The 10179-nt window shown below is 48.6% G+C and overlaps 1 long non-coding RNA gene across 2 annotated transcripts; it reads left to right on the top strand.

Annotated features, from left to right (window-relative positions):
- The first annotated feature begins 376 nt into the window (after nt 1–376).
- On the top strand, nt 377–3450 carry LOC119359454. Of its 2 annotated transcripts, XR_005172546.1 has the most exons (6): nt 377–819; nt 947–1458; nt 1802–1922; nt 2015–2063; nt 2985–3223; nt 3354–3450. It is a non-coding gene; the product is annotated as an uncharacterized LOC119359454 (long non-coding RNA). The 2 variants fall into 2 exon arrangements; XR_005172545.1 differs by lacking the exon at nt 377–819 and having other exon boundaries at nt 831–1458.
- Nucleotides 3451–10179: the final 6729 nt, after the last annotated feature.

The following is a 10179-nucleotide window of genomic DNA, read 5'->3' as shown; positions in this document are numbered from 1 at the left end:
AAGGGTTTTCTTTCATATTTATTTTTATAAATTTTCTAGGCGTAAAAAGCTGCATTGATTTAGCATCTTATTTTTAATCGATCACGACCAATTTAAATGGTCATAACACCATCGAAGAGATACTGCGTTGTGATTGGTCCAAAAACATATCACGCGGATCATGGATTAAGCACCGTCCGATGCTCCGGATCGAATGGTAGCCCTCGGTGGCTATCGTCGCTCTCATCCCCCTCCCGAATCACCCCGTGCCCCTCTCATCCCTCTCACCCTCGTCCACCCACGAAACCCTAGCACATCTCTCGTATGCCGCCGCCGCTCCCTTTTCCCCACCGCCGGTCCTTCACGCACGCGCTCCCCAAAACAGACTCCACCCACCTCGCGCTCCCTAGATCCATCTGGAGCCGCCTTCTCGCGCTCCCCAAATCCGTCTCGATCCGCCTCGCCCTCGACTCGACCCGCCTCCACCCACCTCCTGCCTCCTCCCTCTCACTCCTCCGCCCGCCCGCACGCGCCCGACCATCCTCTCCCCCGCGACGAGCGCCATGCCAAGGAGCGGGCAGGGCAGCCAGGCGGCCGGAGTGCCCGCACAGAAGCACCCGCACTCGTCGCTCAACACGGACGACAGCCACGTCCAGGAGGAGGAGGTTGCCGTTGTCGCCGGGGCTGCCGGCTCTGGCACAGAGGGTGGTGGCGCAGGCGTCCAGAGGGCGGCCAATGCGGGCTCTGTTGAGCTGGCCAAGGACGGTGCCGGTGAGAGCACTGCTTCCAGCGACGCGTGCCGCTGACTCATCTCCCACCACGGGATGTCCACCAGTTCAGGTTGCTTCGATTTGATGATTTTGCTTGTTTCGTAGGCGTTAGGCATATGATTTAGGATCTGTTTCATCTCCTCTTCCTTCGTCATGAGCTGATCCGATTTCTGGCCTTGTTTCTCGTGGTTTTGCAGCGTGGATCCATTCACCAAGAAGAAGTGGTATGACAAATTAATCCAGTACTGTTGAATCAAGAAGAAGTGGCCTTACTGTTATGTTTATTTGTCCTATGAATTTGGATGCTTGGTACTCCATTTTACTACTGCTCTGTTCTGTGATCTCCCACTAATCTTCTTCGTGATTGTGTATGGAAACCTGATGTTGATCTTTACAAGATCTTCAGTAGATGTTGATCTCTTCTCTGTAGTTGCCTACCTAGCTAGCTCAATCTGCATTCAGGTGTTTTCATGCATTGCAGGAGCTTTTTTCTTAATGGTTATGCATGTTTAGCTAGTTCTTGCAGCGAGGCATATTTGTGATGCTAGTTTAGATCGACGTCCATTGCAGGAGCTTGGTGCTTGCTCAATTACCATGGTGTCCACGCGTACGCATGCACGGTTTACCAACTACTTCTCTCAGGCGCAGCTGGATTTCTGCTGTGCTTCCCCTCCATTTCAAACTAGCCTCGCCTCGTTGCTAGCTGACGGTGCGTGCTAGCTGCATGCATGTACATGCATCTTCTGGAATAGAGTGATTGGTTTGAATTCAAGTGCAAAATATAGGCAAATGGGTGCTAGTTGTACATATTAATTGCCTCCGTTCAGTGTCGATTTCTTCAGTGTACTACTGCTACTGTCGATTGATGCATTGGTTTGAGTTTTATTTAGTCAGGCAGGTTTAGTAATTCATTTTTAGATTAATTTGACATGGGTTTGATGAACTATGTAATACTCCCTCTGTCTCAAAATATAAAACGCCTTTTGCTCTAAATATTATCCAGTACTATTGCCTACATGCTTCTAGCGGCTGATGCTTTTAATTTTGCTTAGTTTTTATGCTTCAGATCGCTTCCTCCATGACACCCCGGTCCGGGCGGCGCCAGCAGCGATGGCGATCGACAATCAAGTGTGCCTAACTCTGCATCTATAACTGGCCTGTCTTCTTGGGACGGTCAGCTGCTTCCTCCCCACATTGAAATCTCGACCCCTTTCTTGTTGATGGACTCGTTGACTGATTCGTATGTGCGTGGATGCAGGGTGCAGGTGCTCTACTACGCGCTACTCTGGGCGGGTCACCTGGACAGATGTTCTGGTTGTTTTTGAGCTACTTCCACTTTTTTAGTCGATTGACTAGTGGCTTATTTTATAATGCAATGATGACTACTGCACTGCACCTATATTTGGCTAGCTCACTTAGACTGGCTATTCTTCTGCTCTTTTGATGGCATATATATCAACTATCAAGCAATGAAGCAATGCTCCCCTTTGCCTTGGCATGTGTGCAAACTGTGTGTTATGTATTTTTTGTTCTAGCGGTACTATATAAGCCTGCATGTACGGATGTGTATGCCAATGCCTGCATGAACAAAAACTTTTACAAGGTTCTGGTTGCTTTGATAGTACACTGTATGTTCTACATTATATTTCTATATCTATATAATTTAGTTTGAGAAAGTAACTTAAGGATGTGTATCCCTTTTTATAATTCCTCTACACTACTCAATTGCTATCTGCCTCTAATTATTATAGTGACATCACTTATGGGTACAATGCTGAATTCTTGAGAACCTGCAGTAATCATCATATTTTTAGCTATCTTAATTCTTCTGTGCGATGCACATTGTTGGTGTTAATCCACCACCCGTTTGGCCACTGTAATATTTACATAGTATTTTTTTGATGTCCTAGTAGTAATGCCACTGTAGTATTTACATAGTAGTTTGTCTATTACTTGTATCCAGATTTTATATCCTGCCCTATGCCCTTGTCGACTTGCTTAGGTACATAATTGTTATGTCTTGCAATCTGGTATTGATGATTGTCAATGTATTCATGTATACCCTTCTTGTGTACCTTGTATGTGACCCTGCTGATTTGTATATCAATGCTTTGTTTCCAATAGATGTATGCTGATGCCTGATTCCTTAAAACTTCACTATTGCAGTAGCATTTTTCCTTAGTGCATAGATGTATGAGCCATCACTTATGCTTGAAACCTTGCTCTCTTTCCCAGGAACCATCGTGGTCTGCATCACTACTGGGGCGTGTGTATCCGTGGTCAGCACACCAAGACTACCGGCAAGAGAGGGAAGATTGTTGGTGTCTCCAAGAAGCGATAAACTGCTTCACAAAGATCCCCGCATAGCTTCACTACTACTGTGTTGGTCCATTTCCAGAATCTTAAGGAGTGTTCTTGTTTAGACGATTACCTTGGATGATGCTTTTGCTTGCGGAGAGGCTCAAGAAGATCAGGTATAAAATCCTCCCCCTCTCATTTGTTTTTGTTTCATACAGTTTGGTGGTTGATACATTACTGTGCAAGTTCTATGGTAGGTGAGTTCTTTTTGTTGCTGCAAGCATTGACACAATATGTCATGTGCAGGGAGCTTTGCATTCGAGTTTCAGCCATCCTCTACAGCAAGGAGCTCTCAGCCAAAGGAGCAAGCAGCGCTGCTAGTTCCTTGAGGCCAGATCGAGTAAGATGGCGCAGCATGGCGTGTGGTGGCGTATTTTGCTTCCGAGAACAATACTGTTTATTTTAAGTGAGATGTACTTGTCTAGTGCTTGGTAAAAAAATTGAAGGATGAAGTATCATGTACTGCCTATGTTGTAGTGAGCTGTAGTAGGAGTGTAATGAAATTTTATCTGTTGTTGTATGTGCTATTTTCCTCTAATGTGTTGTGTACATTTTACTTGAACAGTAAATTCTCTAGAAAAATGTTCTTACTGGACCTGATAGTGGTCACGTCCCAAATATACTTGTACTATTAAGATGCCATGGCCCAAAATAACCTGAGCTGAAAAGCTATTCAGAATAACTATAAGCAGGCCTCGACTCAAATAGAAAACAGAAACGAAAAGGAAATGGACTACGTGGAAAGGTAAAGGCCCATGATAGAACAGGCCCAAAAAAATTCAGGAAAAAAATTCATAAATAGGCAGAATTGTTGGGCTAGGCCCATGTAGAAAACCGAATTGGACCGGGATGAATCTTGTGCCACATCAGCTTGCCACACTGGATGCCTACATGGCCTGGGGAGGTTGCTAGTGACCAAAACAGAACAATAGGCTTATTTTGGTCGTAAACGTCTTCGACCATTCCAGAAGAAAGGTTGCTATAGTCAGTTTATGACCGCCAGCTTTTGACCTTCTGTTTTTGGTCACAAAAAGGTCGCAAATGAAAAACCATGACCTTTCAGTGACCAATAGTGGTGGTCACAAGTTGACATATTTCTTGTAGTGACGGTAGGGTGCGTCGACTGCAAATTAAAAATTCCTACGCGCAGAATAGCCAAGAACATGCTATGAGAGATGGATCACAGATCGTTACCACTAGACGTGCAGTGCCATGCAGCGGAAGAAGAGTTGGGACAGCGCGTCCGCGTGGATCGTCTGCTCCTCGTCCGATCTCCCTCGAACAGCCGGTCGTCGGTTCCCACGTACAGGTTCGCCGAAGCGGCGCAAGTGCACCACCTCTAACATTATCCGCGTGTGCAGGAGGAATGTCATGTGGCAGACTGCTAGGTCTGATCACACAACCGGCGGCGAGTGGAGGTGTCTATTCGCAACACAAGCAAACCCTAGTGACAACACCGAAGCATTCAATCGCATGAGTGTGCCGCACCCCCACTTTATATAGGCGTATGTCAAGGGCTCAACACTTGGGCCTCGCACGGACCCTAAAGCCCATAAGTCTACTCAGCCAGAATCCGAACACATCTCGAATCACATCCGACCAGTGTCCTCGAATCCGACCTTGTAGGTCCCTTCCCTTAACCGCGCGACCCCTTAGGTTTAAGCCGGTTTGCTCGCAGTTCGGATCACCACTGAACTGCACGGTTGGTAGTGGACCCAAGCAAGGCATGCCGAACACCAAGCAGACTATGAAGCTGGTTAGGTGAACTTGTACATCATACTTCCATTCCTTTTGCCACACGATATATGTTGTCGGGCTCAAGGGGAGTCTGTCATCCTTGTGCTAGCCCGATCTCTTTCTCGTTCCAGTGATGCTGACCACAAACTAGATTATCTCATAATCCTTGTCGCATGGCCATGCTTATCCTGGTCGAATCACACGAGGGGCCCAGAGTATATCTCTCTTGATTGGAGGGGCAAATCCCATCTTGCTCGACCATGTCTCACAGCATGGGTCTGGACAAGCCCGAAACCTACCTTTGTAACTACCCAGTCACGGAGTAGCGTTTGGTTGACCGAAAGCAAGTCTGTCACCATCCCGAGTACATGCGCCAGCTCAGGTCTTAGGACATAGAATGTATGTTGTACTAGAGACTCACAGATGACATATCGCTATGTCTCATAGTTGGGTCTATCTGACTCGGACCTTATCTCAACTCGGATCCGACTACGTCGAATCCGACCAGATCCTTCCAAGTCCATATTATCCGGTTAGCATCCACTTCTCCATGGTTAGTGAGACCAATCCATCAACCGTGTCATATGCTTGTCTAGTCGGCTGCGCGTCCACACAGCCCTTTCGACCAGGGACCTTTTAGGACAGTCATCATACAATGCATAGTCCCACAAACAAGTCACGTACTTGCTAATACACATCATTGATAATGTCCAAGGACTATCTTTATTCATTAACACATAGGAAATATCATCATACATGATTGCCTCTAGGGCATATCTCCAACAGTCTCCCACTTGCACTAGAGTCAATCAAATAGACATCGAATGCCCATAGCTCTAACGTGCCCCTCATGCTTGGATTGTGGAAGCGGCTTAGTCAACGGATCTGCAACATTTGCATCCATGTGAATTTTGCATAACTTAACATCACCATTCTTCACGATCTTTCGTATCAGGTGATATTTCCGATCTATGTGTCTGGTCTTGTGGTGATCCCTCGGCTCCTTGGATTGTGCGATGGCACCAGAATTATCACAATAAAGGTCCAACAGTTTTATCGAGGCTGGGAAAATACCAAGATCATCCAGAAAGTTCCGGATCCAAACACCTTCCTTTGCAGCTTCACAAGCCGCAATGTATTCGGCTTTTGTGGTAGAATCGGCCACTGTATCTTGCTTGGAACTCATCCAGCTCACTGCTCCTCCGTTCATGACATACATGAATCCGGACTGTGATTGACAATCATCTCTACCAGTTTGGAAACTAGCATCGGCGTAACCCCTTACGATGAGCTTTTCCTCACCTCCATAAACTAGGAACATCTCTTTAGTCCTTTTCAGGTACTTCAAAATCGTCTTTACCGATGCTCGGTGACTCTCACCTAGCTTGGCCTGGTATCTACTTGTTAGGCTTATTGCAAAAGCAACATCAGGCCGTGTACATATCATGGCATACATGATGGATCCAATTGTCGAGGCATACGGAATCTGACTCATCCTGCTTCGCTCATCATATGTCGAAGGACTCTGAGTCTCGCTTAGCCTTATACCATGTGAGACAGGTAAGAACCCTTTCTTGGCCTCACTCAGGTTGAACCGCTTCAACACTTTATCTATGTATGTGCTTTGGCTCAAGCCAAGCAGCCTCCTCGATCTATCTCTATAGATATTGATGCCTAAAATGTAAACTGCCTCACCAAGGTCCTTCATTGAAAACTTGCCATTCAATGATTCCTTGACCGAGTTCAGCATCAAAACATCATTTCCAATCAGTAGTATGTCATACACATACAAGATCAAAAACACAATCGAGCTCCTACTTAAATGCTTGTATAAACAAGCGTCCTCATCGCTTTTGATGAAACTGAGACCGGTGACGACCTCATCAAAACGAATGTTCCAACTCCAAGATGCTTGCTATCGGTGTCAAAACCGACGGATCTCGGGTAGGGGGTCCCGAACTATGCGTCTAGGCCGGATGGTAACAGGAGGCAAGGGACACAAAGTTTTACCCAGGTTCGGGCCCTCTCGACGGAGGTAAAACCCTATGTCATGCTTGATTAATATTGATGATATGGGTAGTACAATAGTAGATCTACCACGAGATCGGAGAGGCTAAACCCTAGAAGCTAGCCTATGGTATGATTGTTGATGTGTATGTTGTCCTACGGACTAAAACCCTCCGATTTATATAGACATCGGATGGGGTTAGGGTTACATAGAGTCGGTTACAATGGTAGGAGATCTACATATCCGTATCGCCAAGCTTGCCTTCCACGCCAAGGAAAGTCCCTTCCGGACACGGGACGGAGTCTTCAATCTTGTATCTTCATAGTCCAACAGTCCGGCCAAAGGATATAGTCCGGCTGTCCGGACACCCCCTAATCCAGGACTCCCTAAGTAGCCCCCGAACCAGGCTTCAATGACGATGAGTCCGGCGCGCAGATTGTCTTCGGCATTGCAAGGCGGGTTCTCCTCCAAATTCCGTGTACCTGTTTGAATAAAGTCCGGTTTCTTGTAGATGTTGCGCTCCTCGGCTTCTACGCCCAATAATGGCCGCTTCCCCCGTGTCAAAGGAATATGAAAAGTCTGAGTGTTTTTACATTCACACCCCTAGCCGCGTAAATGAGCTGCCCTATTTAAGGGGACGAGGATTTAGATCCAATCCACACCTTCTCCCCTCCGCGAGTGTTCATCAGAGCGCATCCGACAAAGGTCCATTCCACCATGGCCAGCCGTCGCAACTCCTCCTCTCGCCCTTCTAGCCCTAAGCCTGGATATTGGGAGAGATGTTCCATCCCGCATAGCGAGCTAGTGACACTCCAGACCAAGGGATTTCTCCCCCCGGCCTATATGGTCCCGGTTCGAGCCGGTCTTGCCGTCTACAACGGCGGAGAGTAAGCAGAGAATGTCCCTAATCCCTCCAAAGGAGAGTGGGTGTGCCTCGTCCCTTACTTAATAAGGGGGCTCGGATTTCCAATCCATCCATTTCTCTGGGGGTTGCTGGAGTTCTACGGCCTCCAGCTACATAATCTCACGCATGCCTCAGTACTGCATATCGCGGGCTTTGTAGCCCTCTGCGAGCTGTTCTTGGGTGTCGAAGCTCATTTCGGACTGTGGAAGGAGCTATTTTGCCTCGTGCCCCGTTCCAAGAAGGTGTCAATGTATCAAGTGGGCGGAGCCGAAGTATGGCGCATCGCCGGGACCGGATATATGTCCGGAACCCCAAAGAAGGCGTTCGAAGACTGGCCCTCGGAGTGGTTTTATATAGAAGACGTCCCGCTGCCGGATCCTGTCCGGATCGGCCTTCCTGAATTCAACAGTGCTCCCTTAAAGAAGCGCCTAAGCTGACGCCCATGAAGCCCTCAGAGGGGAGGTGACAGGGACATCATTTACCTGATGGGCAGAATAAGATTGTTAGCCCATTCCGGACTAACCATGATCGGGGTTATGGCCGAATGCATTGTGCGGGGGGTGCTGCCGCTTCAGTATAGAAGCCACCCCATGTGGGACTTCAACGGGGAGGACGACGCCACCCGCTACGGCCGTAAGGGGCCAGATTCAGCTGCTGCTCTACTGAAGATCTTGTCCACTTTGTATAAGGGAGAAGAGGAGGAATTTCTCCGTGTCAACCCTCAGGGAGGATTCTCCATGCACAATCCCCCCAGCTGGGTAAGCGGCCGTATTTACTTGTCCATCTGTTTTGTATTCCCATTGTTAAGTATCCAGCCTGACGACTTCAACGCAGGAACTGCGCCGGGCTGTTAAGGAAATAAGCAGCCCTCCTCCACAACCCAAGGACCCAGGACGGTCCCTCGACCCGGCCTCCCAAGAGGATCCGGACATATCTGTGGAGCTGATTGATGGAGTGTTCCATCAATTGAGCAAGGACAACGCCTTGGTGGCCATTACGGCCGATTACCCAGGGCTAGTCCTGAACCCCAGGTACTTAAGATCAAAGTCCCAGTACCGTGAATAGGTATCCGCCCACTCGTGTTCAGTTTCCTGATTGCAATCGAACTTTGCAGGGGAGGTATTTAAGGCGGAAGGCCGAACCTGCGGCGACAAGCCAACGAGGGGCCGTAGGGCCCCGCGGGCAGAAAAGAAGTGTAGTCCAGACCGAGGCGTCAGCGCAAAGGTATGGCGCGCCCCCTTATCCCAGGTGTTATACCTTCGAGGCATATTGACACTCGCGCTCTTTTCAGGACAAAGAGACCTCGCCGGACTACATTCGGAGAGGCTGCCAATCGCGCCTCCACCAGCCAGGCTCCAAAGCCTGGTCAGGAGGCGGAGGCGAACGCAAGGCGTGCGCCAGACGCTACTCCAACGGAGGATGTGGACGGGTTGTCTGCCACCAACTTTGAGGTGGAGAGTGCCATGAACCACAGGCGTCGCCGAACAATTCTTCGCGACGCTTGTTTATCCCAAGGGGCGTTAGATGCCTTCAACTCGGGAGATGCGTATCTCCGTGCCACTCAAAATGGTCTAGCCAGAGCCATGGAGCAGTATGTAAAAGACATACGGGTAAGAAAATTCTGGTAATTATATGTATATACCAGTAGCCCCCGAGACTTGAAACAGTTAGAATAACTGATTTAAGGATCATTTATGACACAGGTTCTTACGGAAAAGAATTCCCTACTATCCAAGGAGCTGGAAGAGTGCAAAGCCCAACTTGAGGCCGCACTAGCCGCGGCAGGGGATCCCAAGGAGACCCCCTCTGGTAATATATACTTCGAAAGATAAGTATTTTGCGGAGCACGACTTTGGTGCGAATCTGACAAATGAAATTGCAGATGGCGCCGGATTGAATCCGGAAAGGCAACACCTCCTACGCCAGCTAAAGGCTGGTGAGAGGGTGCTGATAAAGGTGATGGGGGAGAAGAACAATCTCCAAGATGCCAACACCAAGCTGGGCGTCGAGCTGAAAGATGTTCGTGCCCATCTGTCAGACTCCGTGAAGGAGAATCAGCGGCTTCGGCGCGGCATATTTAGTAAGTGCTTGAATGAACCTTTGAAAGAAAGTTCGGCGGGGAAGTCGACTAACAGAGCAATGTGTGTAGGAGTGCTAATAGGTCGTCCTGCAGAGGAGATGCCCAGTTCTACGGGTGACCTTCTTCTCGAGCTCTCGCAACTGCTCGATCGAGTTCGGCAGGCGATGCAAGGCATCGCCCAGGCCTTGTGGCCAACCATCTCCATGCCCTAAGGTCTTGGAGAGCTTGCGGAGAAGCTAAAGGGAGCACGGCGGCGCTTCCGCTTGTGGAAGATATCAGCCTGCCGTCAAGGCGCTAGGGAGGCCTGGGCCATGGTGAAGACATGGTACTCAAAGGCTGACCC

Source organism: Triticum dicoccoides, chromosome 2A (assembly GCF_002162155.2).
Source record: "Triticum dicoccoides isolate Atlit2015 ecotype Zavitan chromosome 2A, WEW_v2.0, whole genome shotgun sequence".
Taxonomy (NCBI): Eukaryota; Viridiplantae; Streptophyta; class Magnoliopsida; order Poales; family Poaceae; genus Triticum; species Triticum dicoccoides.
This window is presented reverse-complemented; position numbering and strand designations above follow the sequence as displayed.